At 37.7% G+C, this 12,487-nt stretch overlaps 1 protein-coding gene across 2 annotated transcripts in view; it reads left to right on the top strand.

Annotated features, from left to right (window-relative positions):
- Positions 1-12,487, top strand: part of PARG (poly(ADP-ribose) glycohydrolase) — a 62,042-nt gene that overhangs the window by 12,236 nt on the left and 37,319 nt on the right. The window lies entirely within an intron of this gene.

The raw sequence follows: 12,487 nt of genomic DNA, 5'->3' as shown, positions 1-12,487 counted from the left end.
ATGTCTTATTGCAGTGGTGTTTGTATGGACTGTACTTTGCTGGTATAGCAGAAAAATTTTGCTGTTTGGTGAGGTGGTGAATTTAAACTGTAGAGCCTTTGAGAGACTGGGGTGGGTTTTATAGTTTCAAGTATTAGGTATTAGTACTTTTATGGGGAGGATTGGAAAGGGAAATGAATAGTAGGTCTCAAATGCAAGTTGGACTAATATTAATGTACATCCTGATTGACACTTAGAAACTATGTTAATTAAAGCAAAATGCAAGGTTAAATGAGATGTAGTAGAAATTGTTGTATTTTTCTTCAATACATCAGAAGTACTTCTAAAACACACATAGTTGTTTTTGTGGGAGGGGCTTGCTAAGCCCTATTAAGACTCAGTGGAAAATAAATTTGTTTTGAAGTGAATTTTGTTTGCTATGTATGTGAATAGATGTCTGCTGAGGCCATGTGATCAGAGCAGGAGATGTTAAGCAAAATGAACTTGGCCTGTTGAGTTCACTCATATGTTACTGGAGTATGCATACCTAAATTAGAATGTTTTAAAGTATGAGTGCTATTCAGTTCAAAATCTGACTCAGGAACATAACAGATTCACATCATATTGCTACAAGCACCACTGAGCTTGTCCTGATGTGTTCACAGTGTGCATTTGGGATTTTGAGAACTCTGGGTGATTAGATTCAGAGATCATCAGCCAGAGAGCGTAAGTAATATCAGCTGTCTCCAGAGGAGAGGGAACAATAGGGAAATAAACTAGGGATCAGCATCAATCTTTCATGAGGATGAAAAGGAAATTTCTGTATCCTGAGAATGATGGTTTATTTGTGTGGTTCTCAGATGAAGGTGGAGATCTGTTTCATACACAGATTTTCAGCCAAGTTAAAAGAGTGTGCAGCAGTATTTTAAATGAGAAACAGTGAAGAGCTTGTGACAGAGTTGCCTCTTGTAGACCACAGGAGCAAAAGCAAGCCCTGGCTTGCTTTGTTGAATATATTGAGTTTACAGGACAGGTGGAGGGGATAGATTTTGCAGAGAAATGTTTGAATTTTTCCATTATTAAGGGATGTGTGAACTTTCCAAGCTTTGTAAATAAACAAGGCATCTGCTTTCAAAGAATGCTTGCAGTCTAAGTGAGCAGCTCTTGTGTGAAAGCTGACATCCTCTGTGGAAATGACCTAAATATACTGGGTATAGTGAGCTGTAGTGCTTTTGAATTCATTGTATTTATGAGTTAATGATTAAGGGCTTACCACTAGCCTGTGTATTTTCTGGTTTATCCTATGATTTGGAGGGTACAGAGGAGCTGTTTCAGGTTTACCCAGCCAAGGCTGAGGGGGTTGGTTAGAAGGAAAGCTGGTCTGAGTCATCAGCCCAAAGGGGGTGGCAGCAGCTCAACAGAAGGAGATGTGGTCACAAATATATATTAAAAGAAAAAGATTAAAACAGAGTCTGTGGTTGTCAGATATGTATTTATATCTGTGATTGTCAGATATGTATTTATATCGTTGGGCACTATTGACTTCCAGTGCCTGCTTAACCAAGGATTTTGTAGTGTGATTTAGAAGGGAGCTGTGTCTGTAAATCTAGTGGTGTCTGTGTGGAGGATTATTCAGATATTACTTCAATAGGTCTGTGTTTGGTTATAAAGTGCCTTTTGTTATTTTATCTTCTGCTTATGGGCACAGCTCATCTTATCTATTAATCTCTTAAATACTGTCATATCAGTCTTGCATTGGGGTTCCTATTTTAGGTGTAGCTTCTTGCAAGTTATACTATCAAAATATGCATTATTTTTAAACACTACGTTGTAAGATTCAAGTAAATTTTCTTATAATAGCAATAATTACCAGTTTATTTGGCTTAGGTTTATTTTCCCTTAAGATGAAAGCACTTTCAGCTTTCTTAACTAATAGGGAATAAATATTATGTATGTGAGCCAAGATTTTTTTTGGAACAACACAACCTGCAAGTTCTGCAGTTTGGTCCAAGTGTTGCCAGAAGAGGGAGCCCTCACACTTTCCAAAGGATTCTCTTGAATGTCAGTTAATGTGTGGAAATATAATTCCTGTTTGTACAGTGAGGTAAATTGGGATGTTTGGATTCCTTTCTGTTTCTTTTGACAATTTCATAAAACTTGTATATAGAACATAGAACTTGTTCATAGAACAGTGTATGTAAAGATCTTGGTGGCTGTTTACTTCAGACATCTGATTCTTCTGCTGTTTTCTACAGAATTTCCACAGTGTTGTATTCATTTGTTTTGCCATCTGTCTGTTGATATTGGCATACATGCTTAGAATTTCTTCAAGTTACTACTTTGTGGATGAAAATTATTAGTGCTAATATTTTTCTTTGTACATGCAAAATTCTTGTCACTTGGAAGTCATCCTTGCATCTGTTTTCCCAGAACTTACCAGAAGCCAGGAAAGAGTAAGCAACAAGCAGAAAAGAAAATGTGAGGAAATCACTATGGATGGAGCTGTACTGGAACCCACAATGTGTTATAGATGAGCTTTATTTCTGGGAGTGATGATGGGCTGGGTATTAATTACATGCTTTTGCTCAACGGTGCTATGCACTGTGGTAGTTTTTATTTTTCTTTCTTCTAGATTTGCCATTCCACTTCCAGGCAAAAACCAGTTATTTTGCTTTTTCCTAAGTGCATGAAATAAAAAGTCTAGTTAGGTCACTCAGGACTTGGGCCTTGGACTAATCTGTGACAACAGCAACTTGATCTAAAGGGAGTAGTAGGGCTCTGTCATTTAAGAGAATCACATGGTGTACTGCTTTAGATTGGGCCTCCTTGTGCTGGACATGCTTTGGTTTTATTATATTGCTTTAAAGTCAATTAGAGCTTAAGCATAATTCTTGTCAATGAACTCCTCCTCTTATTGCTTGCCTCTGTCCTCCCCTTTCAGGAACAGAGGAGTGTTTAAATCTGAAAATGGCATAGGGCAAAGATTGAGTTTAGGTAAATTTGTGTGGCATAGGCAGTGATTGTGTCTGAGGTGCTGTACCTGGTCTGACAAATGGATCATAATACCTCTTGCAGGTTCAGTACAGTGGATCCATAACTATATTTTGTTTGTCTGAAGTCTTTGGTCATTTTGGTGGAAAGTTTAGGAAGTGGAGTACATACAGGGAGAGGAGTCAGGAGTGATGCAAAGGTATGTAATAGTTTCCATATGAGAAATGTCTGAATAAGTTAGGATCATTTCACCTTATCTTCTTAGTTGAGGGACATGAGTAATGGGTGTAACACTGCTGTCCAAAAGAAATGTAAGAGAGGGTGAAGATGGAATGACTGTCCATTCTTCTATCACAGCAGTTAAGGGACACCAGATGAGTGTTCTTAGCAGGTAAGGGTTTCAACACCAGACAAAAGTACTTATTGAGATACTGAATGCTGTGGAACCCCTTGTCAGGGGAGCTAGAGGATGCTATGCCTTACATCAGGTTTTGAAGGAATATGGAGAAATTGCTGTTAGAAAGATCTCACTGACACCCACAGAGGGCTCTGGGAATTTCTGATACTGATTACTGCGAATGAGGAAGTGCTGCTGATTACCTGTGCTTCTTGCTGTTAGACTTTCCTAGGAATCCTTTGCTGCTGTGCTTTCATTCTACTGTCATTCTGTTGTACATGGAGCTATTGTCCATTTTACATTCTTATGGCTTGGCTGGATTGAAGCTGAGAGTTGAGACAAGTGGCCTTGTCATGCAGGGTCTGTTGTTGCATAGTGTGCAATATGAGATGATGCTGACAGAAAGGTATGACATCTATACAATAGACTTCTCTAAGAGGCAAAAATACTAAAGGTCATTGGCATTTTAAATGCTTGAATCACTTAAGGCACTTATGCCTTTCAAAATTTGCTTTTCCAGGCTCTCTTTAAACCCTTGGTGCCTACTTGACTCAAGTAGGAATTCTTAGAGGGGATATGCTATCAGTATTTTTACAAAGACACTCTCCACTGTGTAATACTCAATTTCCAACTGTTAGATTTGATTCTAGTGTAGAGAAAACTGTGTCTGTGTCTGCAGTGCCTGTGTATGGGTGCCTTGTGGTCTTTCTGTCTTTTGGGAAAGCTGTTGAAGCCAATCAGTCTATTTAATGGCCTGTAATTGCATATTTGCTGTTGATTCCCATGCAAATTCAGCATCCAGGAAATCCTTTTATATTATAAAAGAAGCTGTATAACTTTTAGATTTTTCTATGAGATGAAAAGAAAAATGATAGTGATGTCTAAAAAGACCAGTCTCTTCCCTTCTTTATACTTAATTACAGGGAAGAACCTTCAGCATGAGGGAAGAATTTACCAGACCACTTTGTCTGTCCTCCTCTTTCTCCTTTTCCAGTCAAGTGTGAGGTCACTGGCTTTAGCCTCCAAACTGACTGTTAGCAGTTGGGATTTTTTGTAGCAGAAACCTCAGATTATTGTAAAATCTGATAAAAAGCCATGTAGCAAGAAAACAAACTCACATGTGAAACTGAAGGAATATATTGCTATTTTTCTACATCTTTAAAAATAGTTGTCTTAGAATTAGAGCTGTAATTAGTTTTGATACAAGATTAGAAAAGGAGTTCCATTTCTCACTTCTTTCCACTAAAACTTACATGATGGATGCTACTGCATGCTGAGTCCTTTTAGAAGTCCAGAACAGTTGGCATGGGAGACTTTGTTACCATCTGCTTTTACATGCAAGTCTCTTTTTGTAAGTTTTTAGAACTTCACTTAATGCCTTTTCAAAATTTTCCATAAATGTAATTTAAAAACACATAAATAAAGTAATAAGATAAATATGTATAGAAATTGATCTATAAATACATCTCTTTCTATTTTCCACAAATACCACACATCCATATTATATATGTTTTGATCTTCCAAAAGTCTGGTTTCCTTTCCTTGCAAAATTGAAGTTAACTCTTGTACTAGAAATTGGTTTTTGTTTTCACAAATTCTTGCCATTTTAATTGCAGCCTAGCAGTATTTATATGGGTGTGTGCACACACACTTTCTAAAATACCACTTTTTCTACTGCAGGTGTTGTGTGCAGATTCCAGAATATAAGAGAATATTCTGAAAGTGAGGAGTGATGGAGCTTGTTCCAATGAGTCTTTTTAGTCAATGCTTTGACTAAAAAGACTCATTGACATTAAGAATAATTAAAGTAAATAGAAGTACACTAATGTGTTTCACTGGAACACCTAGCAGATGTGTGTTGCTGATTGTGGTACAAGCCTGTACAACCTGGGATATCTACAGAAAGTGCTTAGTGCAGTTTTTGGCCAAAATGTAGTTTATCTTGTAAATGTATGCTACTACCTAGCATACTAGCATGTTTGGACTGAATTTGCTGCTTTCAGAAAATGTCAGATACAAGTAACTTGAGTTACAATTAGAGCATACTAAATGATAGAGAACTGAGCAAAAAAATCAGACATGCAAATATTGGCAGTGTGTCTGCTTCCTCTCAAAGAATTGGTTGCATTTTGAGATAACTGAATAAAATTAAGAGCTCGATTGTCAATGAAATACTCTAATTGCAGAATTGCAGACAGCCACAGAACCACACAGTCTCTTGTAGGTGTATAGTCTTATCTTTAATAACCCCAAAATAACCTTGAGAAAATTTTCAAATTACCTGGGTAATTTTGGAAATTATGGCTCCATTTTTTTACTGGTTTTTTCAAACTTTGATCTAAAAAAATGACTATAAATCCAGCATGTGAAGATGATGCAAATGCAATGTAGTATAATTGGATTATGGTTGAGCTCTAGATTTTCATTCATTTGAAAAAGACCAAACACAGAAGACTGCTACAGTTAAGTATGTGCATATCTTGGGAAATCTTTATGTTCTAGTAGGGTTTCACCCCGCTCCTGTCTCCTCGTGGGTCTTATGAACCATGACAGTCTTTCCTGTTTGTTTTGTTGTTTGAATGATCTGCTTGAAAAAATGATTGCTGTAATCAGTGAAACTGGAATAGAAGGAATTTTGAAGTACCAAATTGTTCTGGTGACTGGGTTTTTGATAAATCATTTTTGTAATTGTCTGGACAGTACTAACAGAAGTAAGCATTGTGTAGAGATGTCAGCACTACAAAAGTAGGCTTTTAAGCAAGAAACAGAATGTCCCAAGGCTGAAAATAGCCTATCCATTGCTCCTTGTTGGATTTTACTTTAGTCCAGATGTTTTCAAGCAATTTTCATTACATCAAATTACCTTTTTAAAATCTAAACTGAAAAGGTCTTTTGAGTGTGCCATGAAGAGTTTTCTTTTCACAGCAGCAGAAAGGAATTTATTCCCATATTGAACAAAAGGTGAGCTTTTCTGTGGTGGGGGGAATATGCATCTTGTACACATTCAAGACATTAGAAACTAAACATTGTAGAGGAGAAAGAGCAGGGAATTACAGGCTTATTCTTAGTTTTCTGTACTGTCTTGGAAGAACAGTTGAGTATTTTTAAGTGGTGTTTTGTAAGCACTGTTGCAATGACTGCTGAGTTGGAATTATCAGGGAAGGGATAGCTGCACATAGCAGGTGCAGAGATATAATTGTGCTGTGTCCCAGGTTCTTGTGGATACTCAGTGCTTTAATAAAGATCTATGTAAAGACACATTCTGAGTGTCTCTTTTGTAGTTTTTCACTGTCTTGAGAACATTCCTCTTTGAAAAAGAAAAGAAAACCATAAAAAACCCTGAAAATTCTGGGTTTAAAGGCTGCCATCTGATACTTGCTTTGTTTTTTGTTTTGGGGTCAGAGGACTGATGAATAGATTTCTTGACTGGATTATGTGTAAATCATCATTTATCTGTGCTCACCTATGTATCCCAAGTGACTAAGAGAAGTTTCTTTTTGTTGGGGGGGGGGCTTTCCTTAGCTGCTTAGTGCTTTTGGATTAAAAAAAAATTATTTATAATGTATTGAGCCATTAGAATATAAAAGCCCCACAAAACAAAGCCAGGTGGTCAAAGCTTTCAAGAGAAATGCTTGCTGAAAAGGTGTACATGTAGGTAGGGAGGTGGTAAAGAGGCATTGTCATTTTTTAGGATGACTATGAAGTATAAAGGAAGTAGATTGTAATTATATTCCTGGGTTTTTCCCTCCTTCCTTTTCATCTGAAAAACTGATTTTGCTTATATGGCTTCCTTGGAGAGTTTGTTACTGCTGCCATGCATTTTTTAAAGAGCAGGTTTGCAAAAGTGGCCAAGTGTATACCCTCAAGATGGTCTGAGGGTTTTATTTGGCCAATAAAATTGTAATTACTAGATATTTTTCTTTAAATATTGGTCATTTTGAGTCTGTGTAATACTGACAGTCAAGCAAAAAATAGTCTATAGATTGGTTAAAATCTGCAGTGGTATAGTTTTGTTTTTACTTGATCCTATTTTTTCCCTTCTTCCTGTGCTTGACTTTTTGTTTTGGCTTGTTGTTTTGGCATATTAAAGAAAATGCAGTTTCCATAAGGATAACAGCTGTGTTGCCTCATGAATCTTTTTGTGCCAAAGTTTCAAAAGTGATTGCAGAACGTATTTAGTATCTGAAGGCTTTCAAACACTTCTACACTGTTTTTAAAAATTGTTTTATAAATCATAGCAGTAGTAAATATTTTTCCTCTATTATTATATTCAGAGAGATAAAAGTTTTGAATTAGCCTGGGAACAGATCACTTTTACTGGGAACTTGTATCAGGCAGGTGAAAGGAACTTTATCTTCCCCTCATGTTACAACTCTTCTATAGAGGCAAGGTCATACTTGCTCTACTTCCCTAGAGTAACTTGAAAGTACTTAGAAAGTGGTATTTGACATTTCATCCCAGGACTCTGCCACTGCTTTGGAAATGGCTGTGATGCTTCTAGCCATGACAGAATCACTCTGCAGCAGCATAGAGGTAGAAGCTATTGGTGGCCTGAAGGGTAGTGAAAATGACTGAGGGTAGATTTCCAGTTCCTTGGAAGAATCAACTGGGCTTCTAAAACCATTAAGAAGAGATTGAAAAATAAACACACATTCTTCTTTCAGATTTTATTTAGAATGTTTAAAAGCTTTGAGAACAAAGCAGAAGTTGTTAAGGATGATACACCTGAGAGGTTATTCCAGAGTTGGATTGGCAGAAGACGTGAATGAGCCTTTGGAGGGAAGAAAATTAAACATAACCAAATTAACCTCTGCGTTGTAAGCTGTCTTCTTTTTTCCTTTTGAAGTGTCAGTTTGTGGTTTTGATAAATGTCAGGAGCATTCTTGTTCTCAAATAAGATTCTTCTCTGCATAATCCAGTGTTACGGTTTCTTTCTTCTTTCCTCCAAAGATTACTTTGTCCTTCCTTTTGTTTCTAATCAGACAAGCGCTCAATAAACGGGATGGATTTGACAGCTGAGTGTGTTTTCTACTGAATTAGTTTTGTAAAGGAACTGGAAGAGGCAGATGAGAGTATTCTTTCCTGCAGTTTTGGAAATCCATTGACGTGATAAAATGGGAACTAGAATGCACACACACCACACCCTCCAGCTCACATTTCTTCTATGTTTCAGTCTTGTTAATATGTACAGTATTTGACATTATGATGAGTCTGTTTTGCAGAGGCATGCGAGTTACTGGGCTGCAGCCTGGTGTCTCTGTCTGGATGTGAGTGCACTGATAGTTGTGGCACAATGTCTTTAAGTAGAATTGATCTCCTCCCTGTGCAGAAAGAAAGGCTTTGTAGAGAGTACTACATAGTGATGCTTGTTTTGGGGGTTTAATTTAAATAGATTAGTTTTTAAAGTCACTCAATAGGAACTGACATGGGCCTTTTTGTTGTTTGTGTGTTTGTTTGTTTGTTCAGTTGTTTTTCCCCATCTGTTCCAATGTCAGATTGAGAAAGTCTGCTCTTAGGATTCTGTGATGTTTAAAGGCACCTATGACAAGGATTAGAGGAAGAAGGGGAGTACAGATTGCCAGTCTGAGGTTGGTTACTTTCAAGTAAAGGACTTCAATGTCATAACCAGCTTCTTGTTGTTTTATTGGCACTGCAGAGTTCTAGTCATGGATTTAGACTTCCCCATGTTTAAGTGTTAAACAGTATGCAAGAAGCAGGGGATTTCTGGATGAGTCAGGTGAACAGGGAAATTCTCTCTTCTGGAAGGAAGAGAGAATGAAAACAATAAAGTGCAATAAAGGAGCGGGCGCATGTTCTGATTGTTTGAGCACACTCAGGTGTTTAAATGCCTCAAAATCATGGAACCATTTATGTTGATAAAGACCCTGAAGTTCATAGAGTTAAAAATTAACATAGCACTGCCAAGTCCACCACAGAACCATGTCCCTAAGCACCACATCCATACATTTTTAAAATACCTCCAAGGACAGTGTTTTCAGCTTTGAAGTATTTCATGTGCTTCAAAATACCTTATAAAAATATAAATAGATATTTTATTTGAGATAAATTGAAGATAGTGAAGAAGGAAAAAGAAAAAACCTATTCCTGAAATTAGGAGAATGAACCTACTGTAAATAGAGTACATACAAGTTATTTGGCTTGTCCAATTATTTAGTTCAGCATTATCACCTCTAAATGATATCTTATATTTTCACCTTTATATGATATCTTACTTTAGAATAATTTGGAAACTTGTTACTGGAAAGTTCAGTGTACTAACTGTAGATGGTTCAAATCACTGACAGCATGAGGCATTATGGTAGCTGGGAAGGAAAAAGTCAGAAGGTCAAAATCCTTTACAATTAGAAAATAAGAGATAGTCTGAAGGAAGCACTCTGGTTTTCCTCTTCATCCTTAAGAACATGATTCAGTTGGTCTTGTCCTGCCACAGAAGTTAATATGGGCATATAAAACCCTACAAATTGAAAGCATTAAGCCATTGCTGTCTTAGCATGCTGCCTGCCTGTTGGCATGATGGCTGTGCCTTCCCGTGTGATAGATGGAGCTGTCCAAATTTGTGTACCCTACGTGTGGTTTGTCTGCTTTGATGAGCAGTCAGATTTAGATTTAAACTCTCTACCATCACTATCACCCCATGCTACCTCAGATCCTTCTTATTAGGCTGTCAGGCATATTCGTCCCTGCATTTTGGAGGACTGGTTTATAGTGACAAGAGGCCATTACTTACAGCCATGTTTAGTCAGGCCTCTTTGCTGCAGGATAAATGTTCATTTTGCTAAATTGCAATGCAGGTTTGGCCAAGAGCTCATACCTCTGCTACAGCTCACTGAGCCATTTGCATCTTAGGAATTAGAGCCCTAAGTCCTGTTCATTTAATCAGTCACTCCAGTGAAAATAGTGATGGAGTTGCCAAATTATTTCTTTGGTAAAAAGCAAGTCATGCTTTGCAACTCTGACTCCATGTACTTTTCCCTCAGGGTATAACCCCTGCATGTATTTAATTCCTATGTATTTTGCATGGCTGGAGCACTGATAAAGTCAACAGTGTATTTATATTTTTGTTTCAAATACTGAAGGAAGCTGTGAAGGACAGTAGTGCATAATAAGGAAAGGAGAAACTGATCAATTGTTTAAAACCAAAATTGCTATGGTACTTAAGTGTATTTTCCTTTATGAAATCTTGTTGACAACCATTTCACATTTTAGAATTCCTTAAGTTAGAAAACAAAAGTTAGTTCCTTTAAAAATGGAAATTCAGTCTTTTCTCTTAGTATTTGCAGAGTTGTAGCCTTGAAAAACTTGTACATAATTAAAAGCACAATAGTGAATTTATACAGACATTCCTGTACTAGCAGATTTACTTCCAAGTGAGGTGCTTGTTTTAGCAACTTCATTCTGACCAGAGCATTCCTGTTTTTTCAGTGAGAAGAGTTGCTATCCAAGCTCTGCCTTTGTAGCCCTTTGACAAGGGTCATGACTGATGCTTTCTCACTTAACACCCACTCTGCACACATCTAATAATGCATGACTTTTTGGTAGGCTGCTTCAACTTATTACTGCATGGACAGACTAACCCCACCTCCAGATTATTTTTCTGTAGAATCAGCAAGATGAAGGATGTCAGGAAATTGTCAGATGAACATGGGAAGTGATGAAATGTGGTGTGTGAGGGTGTGTCCATGTGTTTGAATGGATAGAATGAACACATTCCTCTTTCAGCAGCATCAAATACGTAGAATGTGCAGTGTCACTCTAAATATGCTGGATTTTACATCAGTAGAAGTCCCTGCTTCCTGAAGAGAGTTGCCTTGCGAATAAATCTCCCCTCAGTTCTTGACCAGGTGTTCTCTCTGCTGATGTTAGGTTCTTCAGGCTGGCATGTGCATCGTGGGATGTCTGCCAGATGTAGCTGTGTTGTCAGCACTCCATGTCCTGGAATTCTTTTACTTTCCATGACTGAGTGTTCCTTTTTTGCTGCTTTCAAAGCCTGAAAAGACTGTCACAGGTAACACCAGGCTCTGTTGCACTCAGCATAGCTGAGAATATGCAGTGACAGTGGTGAGTCTACAAAGCTGCATGGGTGATGGTTTGCTGGGTGAGTGGTCAAAAGAGGCTGTGAGGGCCAAGCAGCCAGAGGTTTGCAGGTGTTCTTTTTCACAGAAACCTCAAGGGAATGTTACCTGTACAGGAAGAGTGTCTGGGCAGACAGGGTAAACTTTAGTTACGTGGATGTGGCCATTTGATAGAGAACAATGCTGAATTAGAAATTTATTGACAAGGTCTGTGAACTCACAATGATCATATATTGTGAAGTTGTGGGGTCCTCATGGCACCCAAAACTCTTTTAAAAATTCGCTTCATTCACATGTAAGAATAATCAGAAGTCAAGGAGAACACTTTTGGGCAGTAACACCTCTAAATGTTGACATTTTTCATTAGTAGAGATCTAGTAAAACTCATGCATAGAAATACTATAGAAAAGAAAGCATACTCTGGTACATCATTAGGAAGGTAAGAAGAACGAAAAGTAGGATTTCAGAGTAGAAGTGACCTTTATAGTTAAGTATTCTGCATCAGAGCTGAGCTGTGCAATTGCTGGCCTGCCTCTGTTTTGGGAAGAAATTGTCTCACGCTATTATTATGTTGTTTTCAAAGAAGCATAAAGAAAAGGTTGAAGTCTTGACAGCTCTGACAAAGTCTGGTGCCATAATGTGTCACCAGATAAGTCATACTGTGTAGTCTGTGGCAGTCAGCAAAGCACAGCAGCCACTATTTATATGTCAGCTTTAAAAGAGAGGAAGTGTTACCCGAAGGGAAGAGAAGATCAGAATTTGACAGCCTGGTAGACATCTGAGGTTAAATGTCAGTTTTTGAATAGCTGTAACTTACGTATTCATTTTATGGGTTGAGATTTGAAATTCCGGATTTTAAATGCTCATTTGGTTACTTTATGGCACTTAAAAACATTGTGCCTAAGAACAGAGCAAATTTTCCTGCTAGAGCAGATAATGTTAAAGGTTAGGTCACAGTTTTCAGGGTTTGACTTATGCTGTGTAAATATGTAGGTGCATATGCAGCCAGCAACAGGAGAGATGCATC

Source organism: Molothrus ater, chromosome 8 (assembly GCF_012460135.2).
Source record: "Molothrus ater isolate BHLD 08-10-18 breed brown headed cowbird chromosome 8, BPBGC_Mater_1.1, whole genome shotgun sequence".
Lineage (NCBI taxonomy): Eukaryota > Metazoa > Chordata > Aves > Passeriformes > Icteridae > Molothrus > Molothrus ater.
The sequence above is the reverse complement of the archived record's forward strand: the minus strand, read 5'-3'. Positions and strand labels throughout refer to the sequence as shown.